Source organism: Natrix helvetica (genome assembly GCF_964273705.1).
Source record: "Natrix helvetica genome assembly, chromosome: 8".
NCBI classification, from domain to species: domain Eukaryota; kingdom Metazoa; phylum Chordata; class Lepidosauria; order Squamata; family Natricidae; genus Natrix; species Natrix helvetica.
Genome location: NC_138559.1, coordinates 17,614,326 through 17,632,846, shown reverse-complemented (window position 1 = coordinate 17,632,846; position 18,521 = coordinate 17,614,326). Strand labels below are relative to the sequence as shown.

Here is an 18,521-nt window from a genome sequence, read left to right as displayed (position 1 = left end):
TTCGCGAGTGGTCCCCATACCCTCCCCACAGCCACTCCACCACCCAGCCCTCCCCCCCCCCCCATGGCTGGCTCGGCTCCCAGCTTGACAACTAACACGTGTCTAAATGTCCTGCAAGTGGGCATGCAGTGCCTTCTACAGTTGGTCTCCAGCGCCAAGGCGGCGGTTGCGGGCTGCGGATCTGAGCAGTCCGTTTGGTGGCTTGGTGGCTGGCCGCGTGAAAGAACGGTCCCGATCATCGCGGAGGGGGGAAGTGGGAAGGTTCCGGGGGGGGCAGCTGCTGAGTCCCCCCTCCTCCCCGTGGCCTTCCACCCTCAGCCTGGCACCTGGCTGGTGTCTGCAGAGTCCGCCCAGGCTCAGCCAGGGTCTCCTCTGCGTTCTCGGTCTCCTGAAGGGAACAGATGGGCCGGAGAGGGATGAAAAAAGGACACGTGGGGTGGGGTGCGCGCGGGGGGGAAGGTTGCCTGGGAGAAGCTAGTTGCAGAGGTGAGGCAGTCAGCAGGAGGGAGGCTGACCTTTCGGGCCTCCCCCGACTTGTGGGTTCACCCAGCTCATCCCAATGAGTTGAGAAGCTGCTGCTTGTTTTCAAGGCTAGAGACCGGCCCTGTGACCATCGGGGGAATGTTCTTCATTTGCTTCTCTCCTCCTGAATGAGCTCAGCAGCCTTTTCAGCAGGAAGTCAAAATCCGCACTAAGAGTCCCCCCCCCTCGCCTCCCACAAATCTGGCCGCTAGAGGAGGCTTGAGGATGCTCTTTAGAAAAAGGGATGCAGCAGGAGCCCTGGAAAATCTGCTCTCCGGGGCTAGGAAGGGAAAACAATTGTGGGTGGGTGTTGTTCCCAGCAAAATGATCCTTTAGAAACAGCAATTCTGGGTTGGGTAAAAATAGAAGAGATTTCTCCAAATAGGAATTGTGAGCTAAAGTAAAGCCCAAAGCTTTGAACGGTGATGACTGTGAATGGTGGGTTTGTTTGTTTGTTGTTTAGTAAGGGAGAAGGTCTCTGCTCTTGTGAATTTGGACACATGCTTTGGGAGGATTCCTCCTTCCTTCCAGCTTTGGGGAAGGATGAAAAGGAGTTCCGGGTTTCCAATTCATTCTGATCAATCTGGATTTTATTACCAAGAATTTGGTTTGAGTGAGGTCGTTATTTGTTTTGGCTTTTTTTTGGCTGCAACTGGAATGTCACAGGCCATTTGGTTGGGCGGGGAAAAAGTCATGAGATTTTAGAATTTTATATTCATAAGACGCTCCCCCCACCCACCTCTGTTTTTCCATTTCAGCTCAAATGGGCCTATCTTAATAGGAATGTAAAATGCAGCTGCAGAAACTACCTTGGCAGGAGCAAATCTAACACACAGTGCATAGCAGTGGGTGCCGTTACAGACAGAGGTCCTGTTTTAAGGGATGCTTTATTATACTAGAGTAGTGTGGTAAATCAGCAGGAGTTGCACGGTACACCTCTTGCTGTTTCCCCTGCCATTGCTCTGCTTTCTTTGGAAAGCTCTCCCTCTCCCTCCCTCTCTCTCCCCCTCCCTCTCCCTCTCCCTCTCTCCCTCTCTCTCCCTCCCTCTCTCTCTCCCTCCCTCTTCCTCCCTCCCTCTCCCTCTCCCTCTCTCTCCCTCCCTCTTTCTCTCCCGTCTCTCCCTCCCTCCCTCTCCCTCTCTCCCCCCTCCCTCTCTCCCTCCCTCCCTCTCCCTCCCTCTCCCTCCTTCTCTCTCTCTCCCTCTCTCCCTCCCTCCCTCCCTCTCCCACTCCCTCCATCCCTCTCCCTCTCCCCCTCCCTCTCCATCCCTCCCCCCCTCCCCCTCCTCCCTCCCCCTCCCCCCTCTCTCCCTCCCTCTCCCTCCCTCTCGCTCTCCCTCTCCCCCCTCTCTTTCCCTCTCCCTCCCTCCCCCTCTCTCTCTCTCTCTCTGTGTGTGTGTATCAAACTTGGAAGAAATACTTTAATCTGAAAAATATGGCTCTTGGAGTATTACACTACTTACATCCACAACTAAACCCAAAGTTTCTGTTGCTAAGTGAAACATTGGTTAAGTGAACTTTACCCCATTTTACGACCTTCCTTGCCACCGTTGTTCAATGAATTTCTGCAGTTATTAAGTTAGTAGCGAGGTTGTTAAGTGAATTCGGCTTCCCGTATAACTTTGCTTGTTAGGAGCGCCACAAAAGGGGATCGGGGGATGCCAGGATACTGCCACCATCATAAATATGAATCGGTTGCCAAGCATCCGAATTCTGATCACGTGACATGGGGGGGTGGGAAAGGCTGCAACAGTCGTAAGTGTGGAAAAAAACCCAGTCATAAGTCACTTTTTCAGTGCCGTTGTAACTTTGGTCACTGAATGAATCGTTGTAAGTTGAGGACTGCCAGGAAAGCAGGATGGATTAATTTTGGAAGCGTTTGAGGAACGATGGGGCTGGTGTTTCATAGAGTGCTAAGAGCAGATGCCATTAAATAACATTGCTGAGTAGCCAGGAGTGTCTATCAGTCACTTAAACTCCAGGCATAAATCATTGTACGGGGTCTGCGGGCTGAGATGGACATTTCAATTCAATTCAAACTTCAATTCAAACCTTTATAGTCAGAGTACAACATGTGTACAGTGAGATTGGCTGAGGCTCCCTTCGTGCAGTCCCTCCCCCCTCCAACACAGCATAACTCACAGTGAAAGACAAAAAAATCCCATGTCCAGCGAATCCTACTAACAAACACCCAGTCCTATTGCACCGTGTGAATTTATAGTACGTTGTGCCGGCCCTGCACATTGGTCGTACTATGTTGTGGTAATCTTGGATTGACTTGGGAGCTTGATGTTTATCAACTCTATGCGGGTGTAGGCAAATGTGGCCCCTGGCGCTGCACTCTGCATCCATACACACATTATTCTAAGCAATGCACACCAATACCACGGAGCTCGGGAGCTGCTGCGTGTGAATGGGCCACCATCTTGTGGACCTTTCCCACCCCCCACCCCTTTTCTTTTGCTAAAATATCTACCTATCTAGAAAAAAAATATTTTTCTTTTCTAAAAATGTATGCAACGTTCAATGCGAAGACCAACGCAAAGTTCAACGGACTTCCACAGAATCAATAAGAAGACCCTATTTCTGTAGGAAGATATCCTTGGAGACAGGCAACATTTGGGCTTGAGGGAGCATAGAAGATATTAACTTGGGGGGCATCCGAAACTCAAGCTACAACCTTATTTATTCATGATTTGTGCAGCCCAACTTTCCGCCAGGAGCTCAAGTTGAATGCATATCCGCCAGTAGTGTTTCTCTGCACAAGTTTGTTTGGCAGCACACTGGCTTCCCACTTATGTATTTTTAATCAAAGGAAGAGAGAAAGAGAGCAAGAGAAAAGAGAGAGACCCCCCCCAAAGGATAACAGTCCCACTGAGAGGTATCAGCAGGCAGGCAGACAAGGGGCAGCCTGCTCATGAAGAGCTGGCACATAAAATTGTAGCCCAAATATTCAGACTCCAGTTAATCCTACTCCCTGATTGACACCCAAGCTCTGGAAGAAGGAAATGTGTATTGGCAAATCCAGAATATGTTGTGGCAACACATGTTTAAATATAACACTTAAGTAGTAGTAGCATAGCCTTTATTGTCATTGTACATCACGTATACAACAAAGTTGGTTCGAGCCTCACTGGTGGATTCCATGACAAAAAATACAAACAACATAAATAGCATAAAGAATAATCCTTCCGCAAGTAATTAGGAAAAAAAGAAAAAGAAAAACTAGTCATACATTTCCGTGTGTGTGTGTGGAGCGATTGTAGTTGTGTTTAAGAGTCTGACAGCCCAACGATAGCAACTATTTTTAAACCTATTTGTTTGGCTGGCTATGCTTTGATGCCTTCTGCCTGATGGTAGAAGTGCAAAGAGACACTGACCAGGGTGTGAGTCATCTCTGAGTATCTTCCTTACTCTGCTAAAGCAGCGAGATCTGGCGAGGTCATCCAGTGGTGTCAGAGGGCAACCAATGGTTTCTCTTGCCAAATTGATCACTCTCTGTAGGGCCTTCCTGTCCGTAGCTGTTAAACCAGCATACCATACTGTAATACAATATGTGAGGACACTTTCTATGGTGGACCGATAGAAAGAGGACATGCAGTATAAAGAAACTCTCGAACATATGTTCTTGGTGGCCTTTTTTATTGACTTGTGGCCTGCTGCATCCCTTTCTTAAGGAGAATTAGCAGATGAGTTTATGGAGAAGAGGCCTCCCAATGCTTTGAACATTTGAGTTTTAGAGTAACTCTCTCTGAATACCAATTGCTAAACAGAATGAAAAATGTGCCACCTGTATGTCCCCTGCATGTACAGGTACTCCTCAACTTACAACCACGATTTGGACCAGAATTTCCGTTGCTAACCTGAGTTGTTAAGTGAGTCACGCCCAATTTTGCAACCTTTTTGGCCATGGTTGTTAAGGGAATTGCTCCAGCAGTTATGGGGATCATGCCGTCATTACGTGAATCCAGTTTTTCCCATTGACTTTGATTGTCAGAAGGAGATCATGTGACCCCGGGACAGGGCAACCATCGTAAATATGTCCTGTAGCCAAGTGGCCTGAATTCTGATTACATGACCACGGGGATGGAGATGCTGCAATGGTTGTAACTGTGAGGACTAGTCCTAAGTCTTTTTTTCAGTGCCGTTGTAACTTTGAATGTTCGCTAAACAAATAGTTGCAATTTGAGGACTATCTATATATAATACCTCTATATAATACCTCTCATTCCCATCCTGAGCTACAAACTTTCCCCTTTACTGTTCCTGTTACTAAAATAACATGTTGGTGCTGGCTGGGGAATTCTGGGAGCCCCCTACACATCTTAAAGTTGCCAAGCTGGTTTATAAAAAAAAACATATTCTAGGACTTTATGGAGGCATTCAACTGTTGCAGGGAGAAGAAACAATATTCCTCAATCTTGGCACCTGCAGATTAGTGGGACTCCAGCTCCCATCATCAGCCCCCGCCAGTCTGATCCACAAACTAGCGACTAGTGTTTTGATCAGACCGTGGTACCCGGTTTGAGAAGTGTGCCTGGCATTTGAAGTCGTTTATTATTTTTATTTAGTTTGTCAAACATGCAAAAGATGACAGGTATAAGTATAAACATAAATATGAACACATTTTTGGATGGGAGAGAGATGGGAAGGGTGACTTCAGAAGAGATGGTGTCTATGTTAAGAACAACTATCCCTCCCTCGAGATTTGTAAGGTTCCTACCTTGATATTATTCCGAAAGTCCCTAAAAACTTGGCTCTCCTCCCAGGCCTTGGGGTTGGGTGGTGGCTGAAGAAAATAAATTGTATTCAGCATTGTGCCATGCTGGTGACAGATAGTCTGGTTTCCCAGCTCATTTTTTCCCAAGCGTGTGGGCATATATGCACATCAAACATATTCAAACACGCTGATCCCTCTATATCCAAGTTAGGCTGATCCAAATCTCTTGAGATTTGACTGCATCTGTACCATTATTTTATTCACACCAGAAGTGGCGATTTCAGCAGTCTCTGACAAATCCACTCCTCTCCTTAATTTTCTACTTGTGAAATGGAATGGTTGCTTTTCTTTAGAAGCTGCCCGGAGAGGAGGAGGAGAAGAATAGAAAGGCAGAGGAGAAAAGAAGGTGTTGAAGGAAGGCTATGAAATGGGAGAGGTAAACACGGAAATCGTCTCCAGCTGACGGCCCTCCTGTCTTTGTCTCCTCAATTTTGCATGTAAAGATTTGGGCCCGTCCTGAAACGGATATTGAGTGTGTGTGTGTGTACAACACACTGAGTCACACGTCTTTTGGCCTGGCAGGTTGTGCAAACTGAGCCCATATGTTTTGTGGCACAGTGTGTGATGCAAACTCAGGAAAAAAAATGGGACTCATTTACATAAACCATTGATAAGTTAATCATTAGTGAGCTTGTTTGTGTGTCTGCGGAGACTGCAGGAAGACAAAAACCCTGGAATGGTGTGTTTTTGTCACACTCTGTTCAGGGAGGGCCTCACTCTGGTTTGATTTGCTCGTTACCTGAACCCCAAATCTCCAAGTCACTTGAACAAAATCCCTTTTCATCCTTCCTAAAGACTTCTGCCTCTCCATCTCCTTTCTCTGCTCAGATAATTAAGGCCAGACAGGGCTTGACTTGTTACCACTAAAGAGGGTATGCCCCCCTCCTTTTTAAAAAAAAAATGTTTGCCTTTCAGTGTTTGGCAGAGACTTTGCTTTTCAGATTCACATGGCAGCAGATGACGCTGGTGGGAGGTGAGGGGAAGGAAAAAAGATGGCACCAGCGGAAACCTTGAGAGTTGCTGGCTGCTCCTGTTGGCATCGCATCCTTGGAGAACATTGTCATCCTTGTAAAGACAAATTCTAGGTCAGATCCTGCCAGCCAAAGAAGGGCTGTGTAATGGTATGTGGGAATAGCCTCAGAAGAAATGGGAAGGAATGGGAATGGTCAGATAAAACCAGATAAGAGACGGCTTAGCCCATAACTGCCTAAGGGGCAGAGAAGGAGACTCCAAAAGAAACAGCCCTGACTTCTCAGGGTATAAAAGAGATGGTGGGAGATGTATTTTCAGACCTTCAAGATTGTATTATTGTAGCTTTACAATAAAACAGGATTAGCCCATCTGGTTGTATTTTCTGTCTGGTCTACTTGGGAAGGCTGACATCAGTCCTTGCAAGTCTGAAAGTACAAATCTCCCACGGTCTCCTTTACATTCTGAGAACATGTGAAAGGTCCCCTCTGAACCTCTTTCTCCATCCATTATGCAGCTGTGGGGTCTTCCCTCCCTTATCTAGCCATTCTCTAGGCAACATCTCTTCCTCCTGTCTCCCAAGGCCAATTCCACATACCATTACAGGCTGGGACCTTCTAAACACTCACTCATATTGGTAGCTGGGGAACAGCTGCACTTTAAGCTTGAGAAACGCTGTTATATAGAATATCTTCCACCCATGTAAGCAATAAGCAAACCTCTCAAGTATGCACTATGGATCTTAACAGCATTCACGCAAATGGGTTTGATGAGTTAGGTAAAAGTCCCTAAAATGTTCCTCTAAGTGCTCCTCAGGGCCCTTCCAAAAATTGCTAGCAAACGGTCATTTTTAACAGGAGCCAAGGGCAAGAGGATGAAATCCATGGAGAAGAATCATATTCACCATCTTCCTTTAGGAATAAGAATCAAACGCAGATCCTTTTCTGGCTCTTCCCATTCCTTCATTGTGGCCCAAAGAATGACATGCCATTCAAAGGTCAGGAAAATTTAGTTTAGTTTACTTTATTGTCGTTGCACATCGTACAACAAAATTAAATGCTGTCTTCAGTGTACATTATAACTATAAAAATAAAACACGAACAAAAACACACCTCTTTCACATACTATACAATTGAAATTGAAAACCCAATATTGCATTAATATTGCACCATAGCAATGATCGCTAACATTTTTTGGATCGCGTTCCAAAAGCGGTGGGAGTGCAGGGGGGTCATGCATGGGTGTGCCACCCCCATAATGCTATGCTTGTGACCCCAGCGTGCATGCATGCACGACCAGCTTTTTGGCACACTTTTTTTGCCCTCCCCAGTCTCCAGAGGCTTTCTAGGAGCCTGGGGAGAGTGACAACAGCCTCCCCGCCAGAGGCCCTCCGGAGGCTTCAGGAGCTTCCCTGAAGCCTCCGGAGGGTGAAAAACGGCTCTACGGGCAACCCAGAAGTTTGGGAATGGTGACTTCCGGTTTGTCTGTAGGGCCATTTTTCGCCCTCCGGAGGCTTCAGGAAGGCTCTGGAGGGCAAAAAACGGCCCTAGGAGCAAATCGGAAGTCCATTCCCGAACTTCTGGTTTGACTGTAGGGTCAGTTTTTCATGCGAAAAATGGCCTCAAAAGAAGGCCGAAGTCAGCTGAGCAGCGTGTGCATGCGCGTTGGAGCTGACAAGGCAATGCCTCGCGTGCCCTAACAAATGGCTCTGCGTGTCACCTGTGGCATGCCTGCCACAGGTTCACCATCACACCACTGTACCATAGAATTCAATACAGCTACTGCCCTGGGATAGAATCTGTTTTTCAGCCTATTTGTCCTTGTCTTTATTGTCCTGTACCGTCTGCCAGATGGTAATAGTTCAAAAATAAAGGGGTGCCCAGGATAAGATGGATCTTTAAGAATGTTTTGAACTTTCTTAAGGCAGCGGGAGCTATAAAGCTCTTCCAAAGAGGGGAGAGGGTAACCAGTGATCCTCTGGGCAATGACGTTGACCCTCTGGAGCCCTGTCCTATCTGCCACTGTGCCGTTGGCAAACCTTACACAGATGCAATAGGTAAGTTAAAATACTCTCTATTATGCAGCGGTAGAAGGTCACCAGCAGTTTTTCATTCAGTTGTTTCCCGAGAAGTCTCAGGAAAATGCCATCCTAAACAAGCCGTGTCCCTCTGCTGTAGAAGGACAAGCCAAAGCACGTGATTCTTCCTAGACATTCTGGACTCCACCTTTTCCCACGAAGTGTTTGACTCAGCAGAGTAGCAGGGAAAGTCTGATAAAGCTTAATCCCTGCCCTTCTTCTCTGCTTTGCCACCAGCTTTACTTGTGGGAAGATCCCATCACAATATCCCATTAGCTGAGTGTATTGTGGCTGTTGAATGGGCCCCAGTTGAGACATGTTCTCTTACACTGTCTGTATTAAAGAGATCTCTGATTCACTCTTATTATCATACGTATCTTTAATTACAAATGTTACAGGAAATCCTCCACTTACAACCATTTGTTTCCTGATCATTCCAAGTTACAATGGCACAGAAAAAAGAAACTTACGGCCAACTGGATCTCGCACTTATGACGGTCACATGATTAAATTTGGGTGCTTGGAAACGGCCATATATTTACGACGGTTGAAACATTTGAGGATCATGTGATCACCATTTCCAATCTTCCCAACTGATAAGCAAAGTCATTGGGGGAAGCTGGAATGGACATAAAATCGGGTGCGACTCACTTAATAACCATCTTGCTTAACAATTGGAAATTCTGGCCCCAATTGTGGTCTAGGATTGGGACCACATGACGGGTTTTTTTTAAATGATGCTCAGATGAATTTTAAGTAGAGGTAGTCCTCAACCTATCACCACAATTGAGCCTAGAATTTATGTTGCTAAGTGAACAATTGGTTAAGTAGGTTTTGCCCCATTTTATGACTTGTCTGGTCACAGTTGTTAAGTGAATCACTGCACTTGTTAAATTACTAACACTGTTGTTAAGTGGATCTGGCTTCTCCATTGTCTTGGCTTGTCAGAAGGTCGCAAAAGGGGATCACATGACTGACACTCCCCTGCCCCCAAGGATGCTGTAGCCATCATAAATACGAGCCAGTTGTCAAGCATTCAAATGTAAATCATACGACACTGGAGAGGCTGCAACAGTCATAAGTGTGAAAAATGGTCTTAGGCAGAGGTGGGCTTCAAAAATTCCAGCAACCGGTTCACTGCCCCATTGCTGGGTGGGCTTGGTCATGCTGGGCTTGGCCTAGTGGGCCTCCTGCACCATGGCGGGCGTTTTTTGCCCTCCCCAAGCTCTGGAGCAGTGGTGAGTTCGTACCGGTTCTGACTGGTTCAGCCAAACCGGTATTGGTTTGGCGGTCTGGGTTGCTGGAACTGGTAGCAACCAAGGCCTGCCACACCCCCGAGCAGATTGCCTGGTCAGTACTGTGGGTGCCGCCATCTTGTTTTTTGCTTCTGCGCGTGCGCAGAACAATTTTTATTGCAATGCGCATGGGTGTGCATGCACGCGCGCTGCGCCAATGAGTGAACTGGCAGTAGTGACTGCCGAAACCCACCTCTGCTCCGGACGCTTTCCTCAAGTCTCTGGGAGGGCAAAAACTGCTTCCCCTGGGCTCCAAAGACCCTCCGGAGGCTGGAAACAGGCTGGTTTCTGGACTTCCGGAACCTCCGGTAGGCCTGTTTTCCCTGCCTCCCTGAGTCTCCACGCAGGCCCTGCACATACCTGACATGATGAACGGGCCAGGTGGAGACTCCTGGGAGGGGAGAGGCAGTTTGGGAGGGGAGGAGAAGGATGGGCGGGGCCAGCCAGGGGTGGCATTTGGTGGTTTGCCAAACTGGGCAGAATCCTAGCTAGAGGATTGCCCAAACCCATGCGAACCCCCAGCAGCCCACCCCTGGTTCTGGTCACCTTTTTTTTAGTGCCGTTGCAACTTTGAACAGTCACTAAATGAACTGCTGTAAGTCGAGGACTACCTGTATGATTCCTTTTTTACAAAAATCAGAACCTTGGCTTCGGTTCTTTGTAGGTTGCACCGAGTTGTTCATTTGAGTGATGTTAAAAAAGGTAACTATGCTCTCACACCTTCTGCTAAGCCAGGATTTGTTAAAGCATTTATTGGTTCTCACATCTTGCAACATTATCACTTATGAGTTCACACATCACGGTAACCCAAACCCAAACAAAGCCCATGCTCCTCCCTTCCTCCACCCCTTGCTTGGTGTGGAAACAGGTCTCGTGTGGAGTCTGTCAGGTGTTAAACTGAGGGAGTTATTCGTGTGAATGTGTTGAAAGAATGCAATTCCAGTTCAGCCATGCAAAGGGTGGCCTTGGATGCAACAGTCTTCTTCAAGCCTGCAAGTTTTTTAGCTTGGGGAGATAAAAACTGAAACAAAGTTTGTTCTGCAGAGAGTTGTAAAAATAGAAGTCCTGGATGGTTGGGGCACCCTGGGTGTGTGTGTGTGTTATGTCATTTAAAACAAATGTCTTTTGTCTCCTCTAAGGCAAGGCATGTAGCACTTTATCTTTGTCCCTCCAAATCAAGTTCCTGAATTGACTGATTGATTGCAGGGTCCTTAATTGAGTTTGAATTTTGGAGCAGAGACACAATTCTCCTTTTCTTTCTGCTGCCATATATAAAAAAAAAATCCTGCCTCTTGGGTGCTGAGCTAGTCATCCGTGTTCCAGACTCAGTGGAAAGTGGCAAAGTTGAGATGCGCTATAGTGAAGCATGGCCGAAATAAGGGTTTGAGCATTGCTGCAGAAAGGCTGAAGGTCATCCTGCTTAGGAATTCCTTGTCTATCCATGCACACTGTAGATGTGTCTTGGGGGATATGGAACAATGTGATCTTTTTCTAACGGTTTCTTTATTTATAAGGCCACACAACTCTTCAACTCCCCTTCGGGGAGAGGGGGCGGTCTATAAATCAAATAAACTAAACTAACAACTCAGGGTAGCAATAAAAGCCGTCCTAAAATACAATGAAAAACCCAAATATTCAGATGAAAAGGAGTCATTAAAAGACAATCAGAAATGTAGGATCTGCCAGCCAATTTAACCCGAGGCCTGAGAAAAGTCCAGGTTTTCAGAGCACTTTTGAACATTTGGCCCAGGGTTGGGGCCAGAGGTGTACCTTGAAGAAGGGGAGAGGACGCTAGGACTATGACAGAAAAAGCGCACTTCCTAGGTCCCATTAGGTGGAATGAACTGAGCCAGCTGAACCCTGGCAAGACTAGATGGCTTCTGGAGCCTTCTGGTTCTAGGACTACTATATATCATCTCTGGTGCTGGGTAGGATTGTACTACTCCAAACAGACCCTAAGTGCAATCTGGGCATGTTTCTGGACTCACAACTCTTGCTCAAGGAGCAGGTAGCAGTCGTGGTTTGTGAGGGAGGGGGGGTTTGCATAACTTCATATTTTGTACCAGTTGCATCCATTCCTACTCATGGTCACCCATGCTCTGGTCACCTCCCAGTTGGACTTTTGCAATGCACTCTATATGGGGCTGCTAGTGAGGGGCACCTGGAAACTTCTGCTGGTGCAAAATGCAGTGGCACGAGCGGTTTTGTGTGTCTCTGGCAAAGCACATGTTACACATCCACTGCATTGGTTACCAGTTTGTTTCCAGGTCCAATTCAAGGTGCTGATGTTGATGTTTAAAGCCCTACATGGATTATGACTGGGTTACTTGCCTCTTCCAGATTTCATCTGTCCATCCCGTCAGATCCATCACAACGGGTATGTTACGGGTTCAGTTATCTAGGGAGCTTCACCTGGTGGCCCCTAGGCCAGGAGTCAGCAACCCACGGAGCCGCGTGTGGCTCTTTCATCCCTCTGCTGCAGCTCCCTGTCGCTGGTCAGCTCCACAATTAATAGGACTTACAGTTAGGACAGGTAGAGGAAAAACGATGCTGTGCTAGGAGGAGACTCCATGGTGGGGGAACCGGACTTCAGAATTGGCTCCAGAATTGAATGGGGGTTTCTGGTTATGACTTTTGTGGCTCTTTGAGTGTTTAAGGTTGCCGACCCCTTCCTTGGCAACGGGCTTTCTCTGCGATGGCCCTCACATTATGGATTCTTCACCTGCTCCCCCCTGAGATGAGGTCCTGAGCTGTTGAAGGTCCTTCAAGACCTCCTTATGTCAGCAGACCTTGAGACCCCAGAGGACAGGTGAATGAGTGAAATGGCTCCCTTCTTATTAATATTCCTCCTTCTGTTACATTCTTTCTTAGGTTTTGCTTGCATAGTTGATATGTTTTTTTAAACCATTATTACATAATGCTTTTAGCTAATGACTGTTTTATATTTTTCCTGTTTTACTGGATTGTTGTATGCTGCCCAGAGTCACTGTCCATAGGATGGGTGGCCATATAAATTTGATTAATAAATAAATATGGCTAATGGGTAGGCATGCCTCCATGTCCAGGAGAAAAGAAGGTTCTTTAGATAACCAGTTGAGAAAGTGATGCCAGAATTTTAGCTTTTCTTGATGACTTGCTTAAAAGCCTAGCCTTACACTCTCTTGTCCCCGGATAGCATTATTTGTGCTTTATTTCACTTTCACTCCAGTGGTTCCAAGGTAGCCACTATCCTTCACTCACCCACTAGTATAATTTCCCCCAGATCCTGGAGAGAAAGGCTGAGCTAAAAGAAATGAAAAGAGAAAACATTGTGGTTTAGTGCACAAATGATTACTGTTTGCATGTTTGTCTCTTTAGCTGCTATATGTAAGGTTGCAATTTTAAAGACAATGTTTGTAAGCTGCCTTATGGAACCTTGTATGGAAGGACAGTATGAAAAACATAAAGAAAGTAGTCAAATAGATATACATAATTCTGAGTGCTTCTTCATAACCTGATGGGCGTAGATTTAAACCTGGATTTCTCTGCTTCTACTGAACCCCTATGCATATGGATTTCCTTCTGACGAACCTCTCTTTTATTTGTTCTCTGGAGATCCAATGAGGGCAATGTCATTTTTTTTTTGTCCACCCGATTATATGGGGTGTTATAATACATTATGTGTTAATACCACTTTATAAGGCCTTGGTAAGGCCACACTTGGAATACTGCATTCAGTTCTGGTCGCCACGATGTGAAAAAGATGTGGAGACTCTAGAAAGAGTGCAGAGAAGAGCAACAAAGAGGATTAGGGGACTGGAGACTAAAACATATGAAGAACGGTTGCAGGAACTGGGTATGTTTAGCTTAAGAGAAAGAAGGCCTAGGGGAGACATGATAGCAGTCTTCCAATATCTCAGGGGTTGCCACAAAGAAGAGGGAGTCAAACTATTCTCCAAGGCACCTGAGGGTAGAAGAAGAAGCAATGGGTGGAAACTAATCAAGGAGAGAAGCAATTTAGAACTGAGGAGAAACTTCCTGACAGTTAGAACAATTAATCAGTGGAACAGAAGTTGCCTCCAGAGGTTGTGAATGCCCCAACACTGGAAGTCTTTAAGAAGATGTTGGCTAGCCATCTGTCTGAAACGGTATAGGGTTTCCTGCCTAGGCAGGGGGTTGGACTAGAAGGCCTCCAAGGTCCCTTCCAACTCTGCTATTGTATTGTATTGTATATTCTGGTATTTGGTATTTGCGGCAGTAGCTTATTCCTTTAATTTCCCCCAAATGTTCTGAAAGCATTCGATAAGCATGGTAATTTTAAGAAACAGAATCATTGGAAGATCATTAGCCATATTGCAGCAAATAAACTAGAGAAATGAGTGCAAAGCAGCTGAGGAATAATTTAAAAAAACCCAAATATGGTAACGGTAAAGAAAAGAGAGTTCCAAAAGCAATGCGACGTTCACAAATAAATGAAGGAACAAAAGATGTCTTCAACAATAATGAATAGAATAGTTGCCTCTTTGTCTTTGCTCCTCCTGCCCGCTTTTCTTCTTTGAGTTATCCCTTGTTTTCCTAATACTTTGCTGGGCAAGGGATATATACCCAGATGTACACACCACACTAAACTACAATGTTGTATTGTCTGAACTCAATTCGGTTGTTGGATAAATCCGACCATTGAAATCCATAAACTACGAGTTAGTCTGTTGGGTGAATCCTGTCAATGGAGGGTCATTTAATAAATCATCTTTAAGCAAACTATGGTTAAACTATGGTTAAACTTAGCAGGCTACATTAAGCCAGTCTGAGACTTAAGGACCTGCCACAATTCCCTTTTCTTTGGTGCCATTGTAACTTTGAATGGTCACTCAATGAATGGCTGTAAGTCAAGGACTACCCTTATTGCCTTTCTTCCATCCGTCGTTTCTTGGTTGGAGAACCTTGTCTTACATAAGGCTGGTGGTACTTGGGGGAGGATTTTAAAAGAAACGAAACCCCTACTTCTTATCTTGAGATAAGTATTTGCCAATTAGTCTTAGCCCTGTCAGGGTTCCAAGTAACACCCCCCAATGAAAGAAAACTCCGAGCTTGAAATTCCTCAAAGTTCCATTTTATTAGACATATTATATTGGAACATCTGGGAAAACTGAAAGTTTCCAGGTTTTCCCCACCCAAACGAAAGTCCAAGTCCCTGGCCAGCACCCCCTGTCCATCCCATGGCCCAATCAGGCACCATCCCAACTGGAGATGCCTCCCAGTCACCCCATTCCAGGTGCAGGGCAAGATGTCCTTGACTCTCTGAGAAAGGAGTGTTATTATGACTCTATATCTCCCATAATCCATATAAACCTCCCTCCCATTTCCCCACAGCAGGCCGAAAAGGCCCAATGCCAAAGAAGGCTTCCAAGCCTGACAAGCCCCATGTTTAGCAGCTGGCAACTCTGATCTCGGTTGTTACTGAAAAAGCTAAACTGAGTTAGCATTCCGTCTGTTCTTATTCTGGTCTATTCTTAGTCAAGTTGTCTATAGGTTCCATTCAACATGCAATATACTATTCTAGATTTTTTTTTTAAAAAAACGCAGGTGCCAGAACATGTCCCATTGAATGGGCTATGAATAGTATAGGAATAAGTATTTTAATGAAACACTGGCTTTGACAACTGATGGCCTAGCTGAAAAAGGCAAGGCAAGCAAACTGATGCGGTCTTAATTTAATTTCATTTTTGCTGTTATGGCTGATCCGCATCTTTGCTCTGTCAGACCAAGGGAAGGGTTCACCAATTGATATAAATTAGACAAATAAATAAATAATTGCTGTGGGCTAATCTCAGTCACCTCTCTGACCTGCAGAGGTGGTCGATAGAGTGAAAGGCTCGAAGCCATAAGATACAAGCAATAGCAGGAAGCTTACTAAGGAAAAACCACTCCGTTGGGATTTCTTTGGGGGAGGTGGGATTTTATTTCTTTGTTCCAACTTGTGGGAACAAAGTCAACCTTCTTTCTTCCCTCCCATGGGTAAATCTGAGAAGAATTCATTTGCAACTGAATCCCCCAACTCTGTTAGGAGACCCCCAAAAAGTGGTTTATTGTTTCTATTTTTGTTTTGCATCTCCCCCCCCCCAAAAAAACCCAAAGGAGAATGCTACTCCTTCTTTGCCTTGTGAGGCTCAAGACAGATTAGCTGTGGGTTTTGTTTTTTTTTTTTTGTTTTAAATGAGGGTCCTTTTGAGATCGTCATCTACAGCAACAGTAGGAGGTTGGATCAGAATGTCAAATGTCAGAGACGGGGGATCCTGATTGCTGAGGCCCCAAATAAATGGCAATTTTACATGAGGGACCCTAAACAGGAAAGGAAAGGAAGCTGACAGTGAATAATTGGGTGCTTCCTTTGTCAGGAAATAAGCTGCTAAGATTCCATTCCTGGGTTTACCTTTTTATAGAGTTTCCCTCCATTCCTCCCCCTTCCTTCCTTCCTTCCTTCCTTCCTTCCTTCCTTCCTTCCTTCCTTCCTTCCTTCCTTCCTTCTTTTTTCTTTCTTTCTCTTTCTCTTTCTCTTCCTTTCTTCCTCTTTCTTTCTTTCTTTCTTTCTTTCTGTCTGTCTGTCTGTCTGTCTGTCTGTCTGTCTGTCTTTCTTTCTTTCTTTCTTCCATCCTCCCTTCTCTCTCTCCCTCCCTCCCTCCCTCCCTCCCTCTCTCTCCACCCCCCCTCTCTCAAAAGCTCAGCCACCAGCACCACTTTCAGTAAGATACACTCTTGCTTAAAATACTTAACTGAATTGCACAGCAAAATGTAAAAGCAGCGTAAGCAGAAAATAGAAACACTGGCTTGGCCAGGAGCTGGAAGACGAGAATAAAAATGACTTTGCAATAATTGGAGTGGTATAATGTAAACTTTTCACTTGCAAACTGCCTCAGCCTTCAGTGTAAAGTAGTGGCCATTTCCAGCTGCAGTTTTTCTTTACAGACCGAATCAGCCCTGACCAGCCAAGGAGTGAAGGTTCAAATGCTTCTGATAATGTTTTTATAAACATCTTCTAAAAATAACATTTGGATTCCAGTCTTTTCATGACTTATAAGCACGTTCTTGACTTAAAATGCTTATTTCATTTGGAAAGATTCAACGAAGGATAACACACCTTTCCGAGAAGAGATACAGACATCTCTCAGGGTTAGTGAGCATTTGGGGACCCAAATGCTTTTAAATTGAGGCTCTTGCAATCCTAAATCTGGGCAGAAAAAGCTGACAGCTGCAAAGCCCTTGAAATTATTCCTCCTGGAGAGTTGATGGAACTTGGGAATAAAAGGTTTTCCCTGAATCTGCTGAGATAACAGCAGGGGAAGAGGAAAAAAATCATTTCACCAAATCACAAACTAAATTTATGTGTTAACCATCATGCTGTAACTTTGGCATGATACCTCACAGATAGTGTGTCCGTGACAGAAGCCAGGAAGCTAACCAATTCTCCAAAGAATCAGAGAAGATTCTGCTATTGGAGAAAGTAGAGTTCTTCTCCCCAGTTTAGCCTGTGGTTATAGAAAGGATGCCACCGAAACGAGGACCTTGCTACAATCAGTGAGCAATTTTGGGAAGCCTAAAAGGGCAGCTTTGTAAGGTGGAAGTAGGGCTTAACACATCTTGAGCCATTTCTCTTGCTCATACAAGCATGCACTGACGATATATTGACAGGCAGAGTCATACCTCACCTCTCCTCTGGCTTCTGGGACTTCCTCTGGCTTCTGGGACTTCAAAAAACAAAAATGTTTTTTATCATCAGTCTTTCCATCCCCATTTTCAAACCAATTGTCATGCTGTCTAGAAAGCTACCTTTTAAAAACAAATAAATGAGTTGAGTCAGTCAAATGATTTAATTTTGGTCGTTGACTAGCTTTACATGACAGAATGCATAGGAATAAAATCAACTAAAACAAATGAAAAAATGAAATTCATTCTATCTATCTATCTATCTATCTATCTATCTATCTATCTATCTATCTATCTATCTATCTGCTGTCTATATCTACCTGTCTGTCTGTCTCTCTCTCTATCATCTATCATCTGTCTGTCTGTCTGTCTATATCTATCTATCTATCTATCTATCTATCTATCTATCTATCTATCTATCTATCATCTATCTATCTCTATATCTGTCTATCTATCTATCTATCTATCTATCTATCTATCTATCTATCATCTATCTATCTATCTATCTATCATCTATCTATCTCTATATCTGTCTATCTATCTATCTATCTATCTATCATCTATCTATCATCTATCTATCTATCTATCTATCTATCTATCATCTATCTATCTATCTATCTATCTATCTATCTATCTATCTATCTATCTATCATCTATCCACTCTCTATCATTATGTCTCTATCATCTATTTATGCCTGTCTGTTTGTCACTTCTCCCCCCCCCCCCCAATACAAGTGAAACTGTCTTATATCAAATAAATCAATTTGAACACAGGCTACAAGCATTAAGACTTCAGTGAAGAACCATCATAAGTATAGGTAGAGACAGATAGACATGAGGGTTAACAGTTATTGTTATTTCAACACTTGGAACAAGTTCAATCAAGTCAAAGCTGTTCTTAGAGAGGTCCTGTTGAATCTTGCAGGGTATTAAACAAAACTTGGCAATATTATAAGAAAGTGCTTCACTCTGATCAGTGGAAAGATAATTGAGGTAGAAGTCAGCACAGTCTGGATGTTGAGTAATTGAAACAAAATGAGGTGATAGTCTTGGGACTCTGAATATTGTGTTATATCCTTGTGAGAACCTTAATTGCAGTCTTGACTTCTTCGGTTCTCTCAATTCTTCCTTTTATAGTTTCCTTGCTACTTGAGTCAAGTGTTCTCAGAGTCTTCAGACCAGCTTCTTTGCAATG

The 18,521-nt window shown here is 44.7% G+C and overlaps 1 protein-coding gene and 1 long non-coding RNA gene across 2 annotated transcripts in view; one reads left to right on the top strand and one right to left on the bottom strand.

The window, feature by feature from the left end:
• Positions 1-18,521, top strand: part of ROBO3 (roundabout guidance receptor 3) — a 183,939-nt gene that overhangs the window by 942 nt on the left and 164,476 nt on the right. The window lies entirely within an intron of this gene.
• LOC309396195 overlaps positions 1-18,521 on the bottom strand; it is a 395,535-nt gene that overhangs the window by 239,949 nt on the left and 137,065 nt on the right. The window lies entirely within an intron of this gene.